The sequence below is a fragment of the Bufo bufo genome, chromosome 4 (assembly GCF_905171765.1).
Source record: "Bufo bufo chromosome 4, aBufBuf1.1, whole genome shotgun sequence".
In the NCBI taxonomy this organism is placed as follows: Eukaryota; Metazoa; Chordata; class Amphibia; order Anura; family Bufonidae; genus Bufo; species Bufo bufo.
Window position 1 is genome coordinate 597,471,656 of NC_053392.1, and position 19,158 is coordinate 597,490,813.

Sequence of the window (19,158 nt, forward strand, 5' to 3'; positions counted from 1 at the left end):
GTATATAACTGTACATATAGATTACACTCAGATATACCCAGGTTATACCAGCACAGTATATACTATAATACACAGGAGGATGACTATGTATATACCTGTACATATAGATGACACTCAGATAGACCCAGGTTATACCAGCATAGTATATACTATAATACACAGGAGGATGACTATGTATATACCTGTACATATAGATTACACTCAGATAGACCCAGGTTATACCAGCACAGTATATACTATAATACACAGGAAGATGACTATGTATATACCTGTACATATAGATTACACTCAGATAGACCCAGGTGCTGCTCCTGTCCCTTAGTCAGTCCCTGGGCTAGCCTAGTGCCTAGTGGGCTGAGTGCTGGCGGAGGCTGACTGTGCCTGGCCGAGAGAGCTGGCGGTGAAGGGGTTAATGCCCCCTCTGCCCCAGTAATCCTGACAGACACTGGCGGTGACTACACACCTACCTGCCCTGCTGGACACAACATGTGCGCACCTAGAATGTATGGGCTTCTGAGAGGATGTAGCTCCGCCCCCAAGTTGTTCTAGAAACCTCCCTGACTGTAAACCTGTCCCTAATCCTGACCCGCACAGGAGACCGCACAGAACATGGAGAGGACGCCCCGCAGCCCAACACACAGGACACTTACCTGAACCTCACTTATCACCATCACCGATCTCAGAGCCACGTTACCTCGCCGAGGTGATCCTGTGTGGGAGGAGTCAGGCTCTACTGCAGACTAGAGAGAGTGGCAAAGGACCTGAGAAGTCATGACCATGTGATCCTGTGTGGGAGGAGCCATGTTACAGCATGTGCTTCTGGAAGAGGATACTATATCGGTTAAGGACCTGCCGACGTCACAACATCACGTGGCACCGTAAACAGCACAGTGCAGCGCGCTCTTTCTTTCACATGCGCCATGACATGAAGCGAACTAATGAATCCTGCAGCGCTGCAGAAGACTTCTCGCGGACCCTAATAGACTTATTTTGTACTGAAACTGCCGGGGACGTGCTGTGAGGGCTGCACACGGAGATGTGGGGCCGCTGTGTAGCACATGTGCGGTCTTTAGTGTGATTTTCTACTGTGAACGTGCTGGGAGCATGCTGAGGGAAGGGAGTATCTGCCCGTATATGGGGGCTGTGTGGCAGGTTTGTATGTGAGGGATTGTACACTGCCCCCCAGTGTATTGCATTTTATGCTAAGACTGGGGGCCTGTGTTGTAGGTAGGTGTTTGGGTTGTATATGGCTGGTCCTCCCCAGTCATGGGATTTAGCCGGCTCTGCAGCAGCTGTCTATTTCCCATAACTGGTAAGGACCTTTTTGCCCCCTAGTGGTGAGGTCCTGCATAGATACAGTATTTAGCCATGTGACAGTGAATTGGCTATTTCCCATGACTCAGAAGGACCTGGTCCTCACTAATGGCCAGCTCTATAGCAGCCGTCTATTTCCTATAATCTTCAGGGACCATTTATTCTCCTATTGTCCTGGACCTGATCTATCATAGTATTTAGCCTTACAGTGAATCCCATTCTCTCCACAAGAACCATTCTGGTAAAGCTTCGGTGACATTATTATTATTATTTTCTTTCACTTTGTAGCATTGACTAAAGTAACACAGGTGAACGGTGGATAATAAAGTTTTTATAGTTTTTTCCTATTTCCCAGACTCCAGAAGGACCTTCTCCATCTATTACATACTGAGAAGGTGTCATGTAGGAGAGGTCCCTCTGAGTCATGGGATTTAGCCAGCTGATATAGAAATTACTATTTCCCAGACTCCAGAAGGACCTTCTCCATCTATTACATACTGAGAAGGTGTCATGTAGGAGAGGTCCCTCTGAGTCATGGGATACAGCCAGATTACATAGAAGTGACTATTTCCTGGACTCCAGAAGGACCATCTCCATCTATTATATACTGAGAAGGTGTCATGTAGGAGAGGTCCCTCTGAGTGATGGGATACAGCCAGATTACATAGAAGTGACTATTTCCTGGACTCCAGAAGGACCATCTCCATCTATTATATACTGAGAAGGAGTCATGTAGGAGAGGTCCCTCTGAGTGATGGGATACAGCCAGATTACATAGAAGTGACTATATCCTGGACTCCAGAAGGACCTTTTCCTGTTTCATTGTAAAAGCCTTTGAAACGTATGAAGTGCGCGTAATTATATTTCACTACATCACAGAAACAACTGACACAAAGATCTAAAAGCAGTTTAGCAGCAAACTTTGTGTCAGGGGGAATAGGACCTCACACTGTCCCTGCTGATCTGTGCTTTGTGCACACAGCAGCATGGAGCTTACCATGGCAGCCAGGTCTTCAATAGCATCCTGGCTGCCATGGTAACCGGAGGAGGGGACCCTTAATACTGGGGGGGGGGGGGGCTAGACTGCGCAAACCAATGTTTTAATACTGGGGGGGAGCACTGCGCCACCAATGAAGATAAGTCTCTCATTTATTCATATACAGGAGGCGGGAGCTGGCTGCAGAATCACATAGCCGTCTCCCGACCTCTATGAGCGGTAGCTGCGATCCGCGGCACCTGAAGGGTTAACTACCGCGGATCGCAGCTACCACTCATAGAGGTTGGGAGCCGCTATGTGATTCTGCAGCCAGCTCCTGCCTCCTGTATATGAATTAATGAGAGATTTATCTTCATTGGTGGCGCAGTGGCCACAGCCCCGCCCCTCCTCTTCCCATCTGCCTCTTCAATGGCGGCAGCAGCAGCACAGGGGGAGGGAACACGGAGAGCAGCGCGATCTGTGTTCCCCATACGTTATCGGAATATTGGCAAAATAGATGCCGATTAGGGATGAGCGAACCCGAACTGTATAGTTTTGGGGTGTCCGTGACACGGACCCGAACCCGAACATTTTCGTAAAAGTCCGGGTTCGGTGTACGGCGCTTTTTGAAAGGCTGCAAAGCAGCCAATCAACAAGCATCATACTATTTGCCCCAAGAGGCCATCACAGCCTTGCCTACTATTGGCATGGCTGTGATTGGCCAGTGCAGCATGTGACCCAGCCTCTATATAAGCTTGGGTCACGTAGCGCTGCACGTCACTCTGCTGATACAAGCGTAGGGAGAGGTTGCAGCTGCGACGTTAGGGCGAGATTAGGCAGATTAACTCCTCCAAAAGACTTAATTCAGTGATCGATCTCACTTTTTTTAGGCTGCCCAGAGCGTTTTTTATATCACTTTTTTCTGGGGTGATCGGCGGCCATTTTGTGGCTTGTGGTGCGCCAGCACAAGCTATCACCAAGTGCATTTAACCATCAATAGTGTGGTTATTTTTTGCTATATCCTACATCAGGTGCAGGCTGAGCCTGTGTCACCGAAGTGCATTTAACCATCAACAGTCTGGTTATTTTTTGGCCATATACTACATCAGGTGCAGGCTGAGCCTGTGTCACCAAAGTGCATTTAACCATCAACAGTCTGGTTATTTTTTGGCCATATACTACATCTAGTGCAGGCTGAGCCTGTGTCACCCAAGTGCATTTAACCATCAACAGTGTGGTTATTTTTTTGGCCATATACTACATCAGGGGCAAGTTGAGCCTGTCACCCAGCGCCTAAAAAATAGCCCTGACATTTATATTCCTCCAAATCAGTACTGTTTTAGCTGGTCAAGTTATTTGTAGTGACCGTAAAAGCACAGTTTTTGTTCTGGGTTGAAAAACTATTCCCAAATTTGCCATTTTCAAAATTGTGGTGAACGGGAACAATGAGGAAAACATCTAGTAAGGGACGCGGACATGGTCGTGGTGGTGTTAGTGGACCCTCTGGTGCTGGGAGAGGACGTGGCCGTTCTGCCACAGCCACACGTCCTAGTGTACCAACTACCTCAGGTCCCAGTAGCCGCCAGAATTTACAGGGATATTTGGTGGGGCCCAATGCCGTTCTAAGGATGGTAAGGCCTGAGCAGGTACAGGCATTAGTCAATTGGGTGGCCGACAGTGCATCCAGCACGTTCACATTATCTCCCACCCAGTCTTCTGCAGAAAGCGCACAGATGGCGCATGAAAACCAAGCCCATCGGTCTGTCACATCACCCCCATGCATATCAGGGAAACTGTCTGAGCCTCAAGTTATGCAGCAGTCTTTTATGCTGTTTGAAGACTCTGCTGCCAGGGTTTCCCAAGGGCATCCACCTAGCCCTTCCCCAGGGGTGGAAGAGATAGAATGCACTAACGCACAACCACTTATGTTTCCTGATGATGAGGACATGGGAATACCACCTCAGCACGTCTCTGATGATGACGAAACACAGGTGCCAACTGCTGCGTCTTTCTGCAGTGTGCAGACTGAACAGGAGGTCAGGGATCAAGACTGGGTGGAAGACGATGAGGTCCTAGACCCCACATGGAATGAAGGTCGAGCCACTGACTTTCAGAGTTCGGAGGAAGAGGCAGTGGTGAGACCGAGCCAACAGTGTAGCAAAAGAGGGAGCAGTGGGCAAAATCAGAACACCCGCCGCCAAGAGACTCCGCCTGCTACTGATCGCCGCCATCTGGTACCGAGCACCCCAAAGGCAGCTTCAAGGAGTTCCCTGGCATGGCACTTCTTCAAACAATGTGCTGACGACAAGACCCGAGTGGTTTGCACGCTGTGCCATCAGAGCCTGAAGCGAGGCATTAACGTTCTGAACCTTAGCACAACCTGCATGACCAGGCACCTGCATGCAAAGCATGAACTGCAGTGGAGTAAACACCTTAAAACAAGGAAGTCACTCAGGCTCCCCCTGCTACCTCTTCTGCTGCTGCCGCCTCGGCCTCTTCTGCTGCTGCCGCCGCCTCGGCCTCTTCTGCTGCTGCAGCCTCGGCCTCTTCCTCCGCCTCTGGAGGAACGTTGGCACCTGCCGCCCAGCAAACATGGGATGTACCACCAACACCACCACCTGCGTCACCAAGCATCTCAACCATGTCACACGGCAGCGTTCAGCTCTCCATCTCACAAACATTTGAGAGAAAGCGTAAATTCCCACCTAGCCACCTCGATCCCTTGCCCTGAATGCCAGCATTTCTAAACTACTGGCCTATGAAATGCTGTCATTTAGGCTGGTGGACACACACAGCTTCAAACTGCTCATGTCACTTGCTATCCCACAGTATGTTGTTCCCAGCCGCCACTACTTCTCCAAGAGAGCCGTGCCTTCCCTGCACAACCAAGTGTCCGATAAAATCAAGTGTGCACTGCGCAACGCCATCTGTGGCAAGGTCCACCTAACCACAGATACGTGGACCAGTAAGCACGGCCAGGGACGCTATATCTCCCTAACTGCACACTGGGTAAATGTAGTGGCGGCTGGGCCCCAGGCGGAGAGCTGTTTGGCGCACGTCCTTCCGCCGCCAAGGATCGCAGGGCAACATTCTTTGCCTCCTGTCTCCTCCTACTTAGCTTCCTCCTCCTCTTCTTCCACCTGCTCATCCAGTCAGCCACACACCTTCACCACCAACTTCAGCACAGCACGGGGTAAACGTCAGCAGGCCATTCTGAAACTCATATGTTTGGGGGACAGGCCCCACACCGCACAGGAGTTGTGGCGGGGTATAGAACAACAGACCGACGAGTGGTTGCTGCCGGTGAGCCTCAAGCCCGGCCCCATGGTGTGCGATAATGGGCAAAATCTCGTTGCAGCTCTGGGACTAGCCGTTTTGACGCACATCCCTTGCCTGGCACATGTGCTGAATTTAGTGGTGCAGAAGTTCATTCGCAACTACCCCGACATGTCAGAGCTGCTGCATAAAGTGCGGGCCGTCTGTTCGCACTTCCGGCGTTCACATCCTGCCGCTGCTCGCCTGTCTGCGCTACAGCGTAACTTCAGCCTTCCCGCTCACCGCCTCATATGCGACGTGCCCACCAGGTGGAACTCCACCTTGCACATGCTGGACAGACTGTACGAGCAGCAGCAAGCCATAGTGGAGTTTCAGCTGCAGCACGCACGGGTCAGTCGCACTGCGGAACAGCACCACTTCACCACCAATGACTGGGCCTCCATGCGAGACCTGTGTGCAGGGCCGGATTAAGAGCATCATGGGCCTGGTGCTGAGGATTTTGCTGGGCCTTTTTATGGAACTGCACTCAGTGTCTTAATTACACTTAATTAAAGTATTTTGTTCCTGCAACTACCCCTTCATTTGGCGTCTATCTTGGCAACATGGAGGGGGACCACGGGAGGGGCACTATAGTATCAGGAAAACCGCTTTGTTTTCCTGACACTATACTGATCATTTAACATCACTATGAAGATTACTGTTTTCTAGCTGCTGTGGACTGTGGACAACAGCAGCTAGAAACAGTAATTTTCATAGTGCTGTTATGATTTATGGACACAGCTCTCAGCATGCTTAGCCAGCCTTCTATCTGGCTGTGCTTCTTGAGAGTCACAGTCCACAGGCTCAGAAACAGCCAGATAGAAGGCTGGCTAAGCATGCTGAGAGCTGTGTCCATAAATCATAACAGCACTATGATTGCCCTCCCTTCCAACTGGATGAGTTTATCTGATACCTGCCCTGCTCCAGAAGCTCCTGCTGTCTCGCGGGCTGGTGTGGCTGAGCGCTGTGGGCCGTGTGCTGGTCGAAACTGCTGAGCAGGTTGTACACAGCGCAGCGTGCAGGAGGAATAACCGCGGGCGCACTGAGGTCATATCCGGCGGGCCGGCATTACAGGAACCGCACCAGCTGCTCTGACGTCCTGCCGCCGGATATCCTGTGACGTATATCCGGCGGCAGGACGTCAGAGCAGCTGGTGCTGTTCCTGTAATGCCGCGGCCCGCCGGATATGACCTCAGTAGTGATGGGAAGTTCGGATCTTTCAAATGAACCGATTCATGAATCGGATCTTCGGTTCACTTGCTGAGTCACTGACTGCTGAGCTGACTCGCAAGTGAACCGAAGACTCTAGGTGCCGGTGCGCATGCGCAGATGCTATCCATTCGATTCACTTGCTGCTGCTGACTCAGTCGGCTCTTCAGCTCTCTAATGAGTGAGTCAGGATCAGGAAGAGTGATTGATTATAGTGATAGTGAAGGGAAGCTGAGGCTGACGCCGGACAGGAGGACTCAGGACAGGACTCAGGAGCTGTCACTGTGGTGTGCATTGTTGTCTGTTGTGCATTGTTACCCACAGTGACAACAGTCTGACACTGACAGTAGTACAACGAACCAAGTGAAGTGAAATGTGAATGCACGCACAGGGAAAACTATGTGCTGAATTGATAACAGTATTACAGTAACACAGTCACTGGCTGATAATAAAATAGTCCCCACAGTCCCCACTTAACGGAATCCATAAAGGAGATGTGAACCCACCCTTAGGCTACTTTCACACTGCCGTTCAGAGCGGGTCCGTCTGATGTCTGCACAGACGGATCCACTCCTATAATGCAGACGTTTGTATCCGTTCAGAATGGATCCGTCTGCATTATAACGTAGAAAAAATTCTAAGTGTGAAAGTAGCCTGAACGGATCCGTCCAGACTTTACATTGAAAGTCAATGGGGGACGGATCCGTTTGAAGATTGAGCCATATTGTGTCAACTTCAAACGGATCCGTCCCCATTGACTTACATTGTAAGTCTGGACGGATCTGTTTGACTCCGCACGGCCAGGCGGACACCCGAACGCTGCAAGCAGCGTTCAGGTGTCCGCTTGCTGAGTGGAACGGAGGCCGAACGGTGCCAGACTGATGCATTCTGAGCGGATCCGCGTCCACTCAGAATGCATTAGGGCTGGACGGATGCGTTCGGGGCCGCTTGTGAGCCCCTTCAAACGGAGCTCACGAGCGGAGCCCCGACGCTAGTGTGAAAGTAGCCTTAGTTATATAGCTACTGAATGAGATGCCTTTAACATATATATCTCCTGAGAAGCCAATTTGATCCTAAAGGGTTAATTCAACCTGTAATCTAAACTCTGTGTCATCTGTCACTTCTCTTATCTCTCTGCTCCTGTCCCTTAATCATATTAGTGTAACTTGTTCTCCAATCTGACAGCCTCAGTGTAACCTGTTCTAGACTCCTGACAGCCTCAGTGTAACCTGTTCTAGACTCTGACTCACGGCTCTTTTAACTCAAAGAATCGAATGAGTCTCTAACTGATCGGATCTTTAGATTCTTTTAACCTGAGACTCATTCCATTCATTTCTATCCTTAGACTCCCTGTACTACTCCGACGGCTCAGAGCTGCTAGTGCTTGCCTTGCCTCAGCTCTGATTGGTTGGTGGGAGGGGAGGGGGCAGAAGCAGCTTCCACTCTAGGATCATATTACGCTCCTCCCGAGTCCCTCCCCTCCCTGCTGCCAGCGTCAGGTGAGCGTCTCTGCAGTGTCTGTGCTGTGTGACAGCTGACAACAGAGGACTTTTAGCTCCCGACGGCCTTTTGGCTGGCGGATGGGCCTATTTTATGGTAGGGGCCTGGAGCTGCAGCTCCATCAGCCCCTACGTTAATCTGGCCCTGCCTGTGTGCCCTGTTGCGCTGTTTCGAGTACTCCACCAACATGGCCAGTGGCGATGACGCCGTTATCAGCGTTACAATACCACTTCTATGTCTCCTTGAGAAAACAGGGCGATGATCGAAGAGGAGGTGGCCCAGGAGGAAGAGGAGGAAGAGGGGTCATTTTTAGCACTTTCAGGCCAGTCTCTTCGAAGTGACTCAGAGGGAGGTTTTTTGCAACAGCAGAGGCCAGGTACAAATGTGGCCAGACAGGGCCCACTACTGGAGGATGAGGAGGAGGTGGATGAGGATGAAGCATGTTCACAGCGGGGTGGCACCCAACGCAGCTCGGGCCCATCACTGGTGCGTGGCTGGGGGGAAACGCAGGACGATGACGATACGCCTCCCACAGAGGACAGCTTGTCCTTACCTCTGGGCAGCCTGGCACACATGAGTGACTACATGCTGCAGTCCTGCGCAACGACAGCAGAGTTGCTCACATTTTAACGCGTGCGGACTACTGGGTTGCCACCCTGCTGGATCCCCGGTACAAAGACAATGTGCCCACCTTACTTCCTACACTGGAGCGTGATAGGAAGATGTGCGAGTACAAGCGCACGTTGGTAGACGCGCTACTGAGAGCATTCCCAGATGTCACAGGGGAACCAGTGGAAGCCCAAGGCGAAGGCAGAGGAGGAGCAAGAGGTCGCCAACGCAGCTGTGTCACGGCCAGCTCCTCTGAGGGCAGGGTTAGCATGGCAGAGATGTGGAAAAGTTTTGTCACCACGCCACAGCTAACTGCACCACCACCTGATACGGAACGTGTTAGCAGGAGGCAACATTTCACTAACATGGTGGAACAGTACCTGTGCACACCCCTCCACGTACTGACTGATGGTTCGGCCCCATTCAACTTCTGGGTCTCCAAATTGTCCACGTGGCCAGAGCTAGCCTTTTATGCCTTGGAGGTGCTGGCCTGCCCGGCGGCCAGCGTTTTGTCTGAACGTGTATTCAGCACGGCAGGGGGAGTCATTACAGACAAACGCAGCCGCCTGTCTACAGCCAATGTGGACAAGCTGACGTTCATAAAAATGAACCAGGCATGGATCCCACAGGACCTGTCCATCCCTTGTGCAGATTAGACATTAACTACCTCCCCTTAACCATATATTATTGTACTCCAGGGCACTTCCTCATTCAATCCTATTTTTATTTTCATTTTACCATTATATTGCGGGGCAACCCAAAGTTGAATGAACCTCTCCTCTGTCTGGGTGCCTGGGCCTAAATGTGTGACAGTGGCCTGTTCCAGTGGTGGGTGACGTGAAGCCTGATTCTCTGCTATGACATGAAGCCCGATTCTCTGCTATGGGACCTCTGTCCAATTGATATTGGTTAATTTTTTTATTATTTTTTTTTAAATTCATTTCCCTATCCACATTTGTTTGCATGGGATTTACCTACATGTTGCTGCCTTTTGCAGCCCTCTAGCTCTTTTCTGGGCTGTTTTACAGCCTTTTTAGTGCCGAAAAGTTTGGGTCCCCATTGACTTCAATGGGGTTCGGGACGAAGGTCGGGTTCGGATCCCGAACCCGAACATTTCCGGGAAGTTCGGCCGAACTTCTCGAACCCGAACATCCAGGTGTTCGCTCAACTCTAATGCCGATAACTATCAAAATCCTGAATATCTACAAAACCGATAATCGGTCGATCCCTACTAAAGACTAGACAAAAAAGCCTTGTATGCAGCACTTTTTTGGTCTGGTAAAAAGACAGGCTCGTGGAAGGAATCTGAACGGATCCATCATAGTAAGCGGGGCATGTTCAGCTTCTTCCCTGTCAGTAAGCCCTGGTTCACATAAATTTTTTGCCGTATATTTAACGTACACACAAAAATTGTATATACATTAACAGACGCCTCACACAGACTCCATACTGTGGCATCTGTTACCTTTTTTTTTTTTTGTAAAAAAATTAAATAAGTTAGCCTACATGTTTTTTGTTCGACTTTGCAGGATGGAAAAAATTATACTACACTTTCCCATCCTGCAGAGTCCTGATCATATGACAAAAACCCTTACATGCCCGATCCAGCGCTTCCGTTATTTTCGTTGTTCTGCTCCATTAGATGAGCAGAACAATAGAAATAAATAGTGGTGATGTGAACGGGGCCTAAGAGCTGGGGATTTATGCAGGGGACTAGAGCTGAGCGAATTTCATATTTTGAAATTTGTTTGGTGGTAAAAGCAGAATTGCATTATGGATTCTGTTACCACGGACCATAACGCAATTCTATGACGGAGTGTCTTTAGAGGCATTCAGTTATTCATTCTGTCATAATAGAAGTCTATGGGCTGCATAACGGATCCGTCCTGTCTCAGTTATGCAGGAGAGGACTCGGGACCAGGAGAGGACTCCACTGCATAACGGAAACGGATCCGTTATGCAGCCCATAGGCTTCTATTATGACAGAATGAATAACGGAATGCCTCTAAAGACATTCCGTCATAGAATTGCGTTATGGTCCGTGGTAACAGAATCCATAACGCTATTCTGCTTTTACCACCAAACGAAGCGCAAATGAATTTCATAACATGAAATTCGCTCATCCCTACAGGGGACCATTACTGGTCTAAATAACATCAAGCTATTATAGCAAAGTTATAAAGTCCAGTCCAATAAGGCGGATCTTCCCTGTACTTTACCACTCGGCTATAATAGCCTGTCTGCATTCACTACATACTGCACCACATACATGTGTGTGATGCTATGTATGATGTATACATGTGTGTGATGCTATGTATGATGTATACATGTGTGTGATGCTATGTATGATGTATACATGTGTGTGATGCAGTGTATGATGTATACATGTGTGTGATGCAGTGTATGATGTATACATGTGTGTGATGTATGTATGATGTATACATGTGTGTGATGCTATGTATGATGTATACATGTGTGTGATGCAGTGTATGATGTATACATGTGTGTGATGTATGTATGATGTATACATGTGTGTGATGCAGTGTATGATGTATACATGTGTGTGATGTATGTAGTACAGCATGTGATGTATACATGTGTGTGATGATCACACACTGCACTACATACATCACACACATCGTTACGTTACACACTGCTGTCACCTTGTTCTGTGTCCATCTTCAAGTCCGGCCCCAGTCTTTAGCTCCACAGCCGCCAGGGTCCTTGTGCAGCGCGCTCGGAACTCCATATTCAAACATGATCCGGGAGCCAGCCCCTCCTCCTTCCAGCGCCCGCCGGCTTCCCCTGATGCAGGACCTGTATCGCTCCTGCGCCTGCCCATACTAACCAATAGCAAAGCTTCTTGCGGTCTTGAGCTTTGCTATTGGTTATTGCAGGCACAGGCAGCATCGCTGCGCTGCCTGTGCCGTTCATAGCACGCCCTATGCTGATGAAAAGCAGGGAGAAGTCTAAGGCGCATTGGTACGTCTTAGACTTTTTCCAGGGAGTAAAATGGCCTGAACAGGCGTCTATGACGCTTGTACAGGTGTTATTGCGACCTCTGGTTATTGTAAACTAAATCTAAAAGTCCCTATGTGCTATTTTTTTTTTTTTTTTATAAATTTACTTTTTTTTATCAATAAAAATACACAATTTTTTTTTTAAATAAAGAATTTAATTACATAAAATATATATAACATGTAATAACATTTGGTAACCCTCTGCGCAGACAGGCTCTTCATCCGTCTCTCCCGTCACGCTGACATCTGCTTCAGAGAATGCCTGTTAAAAATTAAAACAAGTGGTTTTGAGTAAAAGATCCGAGGCCATCAAGTAACCCCTCGTCACCAGAGTCTATTACCAGAAACTGCATTCTGCCCGGTCTCAGATTGAAGACCATCATTGTGGATCATGGACAAGTAGATAAGGAATGGTCTGAAAAGTGCCCTGACACCATCAGATTATGTCACCAATCTCTGTCCAATTAGACCAATAATTCCAGTGTGTAACAGAAGATGTGTGATAACGGCCATTTGAACAATAATTGGTTATAAAATCCGTCAGATAACCTGTTAGTGTCAATGTACCCTTAGGGCCCAATTAAAAGGAGGGATTATTGGGCAACAAGTGTTCATATGAATGCTGGTCACCACTAATCGGGCCGTGTCAGAGGCCGTACATGTACTGTATGCACTGACCGTACGCTGTAACATCCGGACCCTGCAGACTTCTCTATGGTGTCGGCAGTAGGTTGTACGGTGTAACCAGGGCGACACGCTACCAACAGTATAGAGAAGTCTGCAGGAGGCGGGATCGCTCAGTATTCAGTGATCGTTTGCATCCACCTGTGTGAAAGGCCAATGCAAACGAGCACTGATCAAAGGGCAGAATCGTTGGTCAGTATTAAAAGGGGTTCTGCACTTTGTTTAAACTGATGATCTATCCTCTTGAGGTCCGATATGGGATATCTGGAGGTCCGATATGCAGGGGGTCTAGAAGTCTTACAGTGGTCTGATATGGGCTCTTGAGGTCTGGTTTGGGGGAGGGCTAATCGGAGTGTGGTCTGAGGTCTAGTCTGAAATCTGATATGGAGGTCTGTAGGTCTAATGGGGGCCCAGAGGTGTAATGAGGTTTTGATATGGGGGTCTGATATAAGGGGGTCTTGAGGTTGGGGCTGAGAGGTCTGGTCTGAGGTCTAATACATGGAGGGTTTTCTGACATGCAGGGGTCTGATCTTAAAGTTAAGGGGGTAATTTTTGTACTTGCGCACTGTGTGGTACCAGTATATTCAGGGGAACTGTTTCTGCAGTATAGTATTGGGGAGCAGAGCAGAAACTATTAGAGGTGGCAGGACGGGGTGTTGAGAAGGTGGGAGGATGATGGAAAAGTAGGAAAATAAGATGTCTGTCAAACTCTGCAGAGAGAAGTCACCATGGTGGTCTAGGGTTGGGCAATATCAAAAATTCACACGATAACGACATTAAAGGGGTTTTCCCATCACAGACAATGGGAGCATATCGCTAGGATATGCCCCCATTGTCTGATAGGTGCGGGTCCCATCGCTGGAGAACGAAGAGGGGAGCGCTGTGGATTTCCAGGGGTCCGTCCACCACCAAGCGCTGTTCAGCACAGATGTGAATGGGAGCGCATGCGCAACCAATGCTCCATTTTATTTGTATGGGCCCGATGAAAATAGCCAAGCCAGCTCTCGGCTATTCTCAGTGGCCCAATAGAAATTAATGGAAGGCGCCGTTCTCGATAAAGGTGCAGGTCCCAGCGGTGGGACCCGCACCTATTAGATAATGTGGGCATATCCTAGCAATATGCCCCCATTATCTGAGATGGGAAAACCCCTTAAAGAAATTCATTGCAATAAATACCCATTTATAAAAAAAAATAATAACATTTGGGGCGGCCACAAAGAGCCGTTATACTGTATGGGGGCGGCCACAAAGAGCGGTTATACTGTATGGGGGCGGCCACAAAGAGCCGTTATACTGTATGGGGGCGGCCACAAAGAGCCGTTATACTGTATGGGGGCGGCCACAAAGAGCCGTTATACTGTATGGGGGCGGCCACAAAGAGCCGTTATACTGTATGGGGGCGGCCACAAAGAGCCGTTATACTGTATGGGGGCGGCCACAAAGAGCCGTTATACTGTATGGGGGCAGCCACAAAGAGCCGTTATACTGTATGGGGGCAGCCACAAGGAGACATTATACTGTATGGGGGCAGCCACAAAGAGCCGTTATACTGTATGGGGGCAGCCACAAGGAGATGTTATACTGTATGGGGGCGGCCACAAGGAGCCGTTATACTGTATGGGGGCAGCCACAAGGAGACGTTATACTGTATGGGGGCAGCCACAAGGAGACGTTATACTGTATGGGGGCAGCCACAAAGAGCCGTTATACTGTATGGGGGCAGCCACAAAGAGCCGTTATACTGTATGGGGGCAGCCACAAAGAGCCGTTATACTGTATGGGGGCAGCCACAAAGAGCCGTTATACTGTATGGGGGCAGCCACAAGGAGATGTTATACTGTATGGGGGCGGCCACAAGGAGCCGTTATACTGTATGGGGGCAGCCACAAGGAGACGTTATACTGTATGGGGGGCCACAAAGAGCCGTTATACTGTATGGGGGCAGCCACAAAGAGCCGTTATACTGTATGGGGGCAGCCACAAGATGTTCCACTGTATGGGGGCGGCCACAAAGAGCCGTTATACTGTATGGGGGCGGCCACAAAGAGCCGTTATACTGTATGGGGGAAGCCACAAAGAGCCGTTATACTGTATGGGGGAAGCCACAAAGAGCCGTTATACTGTATGGGGGCAGCCACAAGGAGACGTTATACTGTATGGGGGCAGCCACAAGGAGACGTTATACTGTATGAGGGCGGCCACAAAGAGCCGTTATACTGTATGGGGGCGGCCACAAAGAGCCGTTATACTGTATGGGGGCGGCCACAAAGAGCCGTTATACTGTATGGGGGAAGCCACAAAGAGCCGTTATACTGTATGGGGGAAGCCACAAAGAGCCGTTATACTGTATGGGGGCAGCCACAAAGAGCCGTTATACTGTATGGGGGCAGCCACAAAGAGCCGTTATACTGTATGGGGGCAGCCACAAAGAGCCATTATACTGTATGGGGGCAGCCACAAGGAGACGTTATACTGTATGGGGGCAGCCACAAAGAGCCGTTATACTGTATGGGGGCAGCCACAAGGAGACGTTATACTGTATGGGGCACTGGGCCAGCCACAAGACTCTCCCCTTCCCGTCCAGAGAGTGGGAAGGGGCGGCGCCATTTAATTTTTCACCTCGGGCAGCAGAAAAGCAAGAATCGGCCACTGCTGTGGCTTTGCCATCAGCAGCCTCTGATTAGCAGGATTCACATTTCCAGCATAGCAAACTCCGTAATCAGATTCACAGCACTGTGCGAATCCAGCCCATGGGTGTGCAGACATGTTGCAGAAATGCTGCAGTTCACCCCCCCCACCACCACCACCAAGGACCACGGTTCACCCCCCCACCACAGTTCACCCCCCCACCACCAACCACGGTTCACACTCCCCCACCAACCACCACGGTTCACACTCCCCCACCAACCACCACGGTTCACACTCCCCCACCAACCACCACGGTTCACACTCCCCCACCAACCACCACGGTTCACACTCCCCCACCAACCACCACGGTTCACACTCCCCCACCAACCACCACGGTTCACACCCCCCCACCAACCACCACGGTTCACACCCCCCAACCACCACCACGGTTGACCCCCCCACACCAACCACCACCACGGTTCAACCCCCCCCACCGTTCACACTCCCCTTTCACCCCCCACCACACGGTTCACCCCCCCCACACACACACAGCACGGTTCACACACCCCCCCCCACACGCAGCACGGTTCACACCCCCCCCCACACACGCAGCACGGTTCACCCCCCCCCCCACAGCACAGCACGGTTCACCCCCCCCCCACAGCACAGCACGGTTCACCCCCCCCCCCACAGCACAGCACGGTTCACCCCCCCCCCCCCACACCACGGTTCACCCCCCCCACACAGCACGGTTCACCCCCCCCCCAGCACAGCACGGTTCACCCCCCCCCACAGCACGGTTCACCCCCCCCCACAGCACGGTTCACCCCCCCCACAGCACGGTTCACCCCCCCCCGCACAGCACGGTTCACCCCCCCCCCCCACACCACGGTTCACCCCCCCCCCCACACCACGGTTCACCCCCCCCCCCCCACACAGCACGGTTCACCCCCCCCCCCCCCACCACCACAGCACGGTTCACCCCCCCCCCACAGCACGGTTCACCCCCCCCCGCACAGCACGGTTCACCCCCCCCCGCACAGCACGGTTCCCCCCCCCCCGCACAGCACGGTTCACCCCCCCCGCACAGCACGGTTCACCCCTCCCCCCCCACAGTTCACCCTCCCCCTCCGGTTCACCCCCCCACGGTTGACCCCCCCCCCCACGGTTCACCCTCCCCCTCCTCCCCCCCCCCACGGTTCACCCTCCCCCTCCCCACGGTTCACCCTCCCCCTCCTCCCCCCCCCCCACGGTTCACCCTCCCCCTCCCCACGGTTCACCCTCCCCCTCCCCCCCCCACGGTTCACCCTCCCCCTCCCCCCCCCACGGTTCACCCTCCCCCTCCCCCCCCACGGTTCACCCTCCCCACCTCGGTTCACCCTCCCCCTCCCCCCCCACGGTTCACCCTCCCCACCTCGGTTCACCCTCCCCCCCCCACGGTTCACCCTCCCCACCTCGGTTCACCCTCCCCCCCCCACGGTTCACCCTCCCCCCCTCCCCCCACGGTTCACCCTCCCCCCCACGGTTCACCCTCCCCCCCTCGGTTCACCCTCCCCCCCACGGTTCACCCTCCCCCCTCCCCCCCACGGTTCACCCTCCCCCCCTCGGTTCACCCTCCCCCCCACGGTTCCCCCTCCCCCCCTACGGTTCACCCTCCCCCCCTCGGTTCACCCTCCCCCTCCTCCCCCCCACGGTTCACCCTCCCCCCCTCGGTCCCCCCTCCCCCCCACGGTCCACCCTCCCCCCCTCGGTTCACCCCCCCCCCTCCCCCCCACGGTTCACCCTCCCCACCTCGGTTCACCCTCCCCCTCCTCCCCCCCTCGGTTCACCCTCCCCACCTCGGTTCACCCTCCCCCCCCTCCCCCCCTCGGTTCACCCTACCCACCTCGGTTCACCCTCCCCCTCCTCCCCCCTCGGTTCACCCCCCCCCCCTCCCCCCCACGGTTCACCCTCCCCCCCACGGTTCACCCTCCCCCCCCCTCCCCTCCACGGTTCACCCTCCCCCCCCCCTCCACGGTTCACCCTCCCCCCCCCCCGGTTCACCCTCCCCCCCCCTCCCCTCCACGGTTCACCCTCCCCCCCCCCCCCTCCCCTCCACGGTTCACCCTCCCCCCCCTCCCCGGTTCACCCTCCCCCCCCCCTCCCCTCCACGGTTGACCCTCCCCCCCACGGTTCACCCTCCCCCCCCCTCCCCCCCACGGTTCACCCTCCCCCCCTGGTTCACCCTCCCCCCCACGGTTCACCCTCCCCCCCACGGTTCCCCCTCCCCCCCACGGTTCACCCTCCCCCCCACGGTTCACCCTTCCCCCCCCACCGTTCACCCTTCCCCCTCCCCGATTCACCCTCCCCCTCCCCCCCCACCACGGTTCACCCTCCCCTCCCCCACCACGGTTCACCCTCCCCTCCCCTCCCCCACCACGGTTCACCCTCCCCTCCCCTCCCCCACCACGGTTCACCCTCCCCTCCCCCACCACGGTTCACCCTCCCCTCCCCTCCCCCACCACGGTTCACCCTCCCCTCCCCTCCCCCACCACGGTTCACCCTCCCCTCCCCCCCACCACGGTTCACCCTCCCCCCCCCCACCACACTCAGCACGTTAACCCCCCCCCACCACACTCAGCACGTTAACCCCCCCCCACCACACTCAGCACGTTAACCCCCCCCACCACACTCAGCACGTTACCCCCCCCCCACCACACTCAGCACGTTAACCCCCCCCCACCACGTTAACCCCCCCCACCACACACAGCACGTTAACCCCCCAACACACACAGCACGTTAACCCCCCCCACCACACACAGCACGTTACCCCCCCCCCACCACACACAGCACGTTAACCCCCCCCACCACACGTTAACCCCCCCCACCACACACAGCACGTTAACCCCCCCCCACCACACACAGCACGTTAACCCCCCCCACCACACACAGCACGTTACCCCCCCCCCCCACACACAGCACGTTACCCCCCCCCACCACACACAGCACGTTAACCCCCCCCACCACACACAGCACGTTAACCCCCCCCACCACACACAGCACGTTAACCCCCCCCCACCACACACAGCACGTTAACCCCCCAACACACACAGCACGTTAACCCCCCACCACACACAGCACGGTTCACCCCCCCACAGCACGGTTCACCCCTCCCCCCCACAGTTCACCCTCCCCCTCCGGTTCACCCCCCCCACGGTTCACCCTCCCCCTCCTCCACGGTTCACCCTCCCCCTCCCCACGGTTCACCCTCCCCCTCCTCCCCCCACGGTTCACCCTCCCCCTCCTCCCCCCACGGTTCACCCTCCCCCTCCTCCCCCCACGGTTCACCCTCCCCCTCCTCCCCCCACGGTTCACCCTCCCCCTCCCCCGCCACGGTTCACCCTCCCCCTCCTCCCCCCACGGTTCACCCTCCCCCTCCTCCCCCCACGGTTCACCCTCCCCCTCCTCCCCCCACGGTTCACCCTCCCCCTCCTCCCCCCACGGTTCACCCTCCCCCGCCACGGTTCACCCTCCCCCTCCCCGGTTCACCCTCCCCCCCCACGGTTCACCCTCCCCGGTTCACCCTCCCCCCCCCTCCCCCCCACGGTTCACCCTCCCCCTCCCCGGTTCACCCTCCCCCCCTCACGGTTCACCCTCCCCCCCCTCCCCCCCACGGTTCACCCTCCCCCTCCCCGGTTCACCCTCCCCCCCTCACGGTTCACCCTCCCCCCCCTCCCCCCCTCACGGTTCACCCTCCCCCCCCTCCCCCCCACGGTTCACCCTCCCCCCCACGGTTCACCCTCCCCCCCCTCCCCCCCTCACGGTTCACCCTCCCCCCCCTCCCCCCCCTCACGGTTCACCCTCCCCCCCCTCCCCCCCACGGTTCACCCCCCCCCCACCACCACCACGGTTCACCCTCCCCTC

At 53.9% G+C, this 19,158-nt stretch overlaps 1 protein-coding gene across 6 annotated transcripts in view; it reads right to left on the reverse strand.

Annotated features, from left to right (window-relative positions):
- Positions 1 to 19,158, reverse strand: part of LOC120999536 (zinc finger protein OZF-like) — a 2,085,412-nt gene that overhangs the window by 2,011,660 nt on the left and 54,594 nt on the right. For 3 of the 6 annotated variants that reach the window (XM_040430483.1, XM_040430499.1, XM_040430497.1), the window contains exon 1: positions 651 to 731. The exons of 2 other annotated variants lie outside the window; for them this stretch is intronic. The gene's annotated coding sequence lies outside the window, so the exon portion shown is untranslated. Of the gene's footprint in view, positions 1 to 467; positions 483 to 650; positions 732 to 19,158 lie in introns of those variants that run through there. One more of the 6 variants, XM_040430486.1, reaches the window with a different exon arrangement.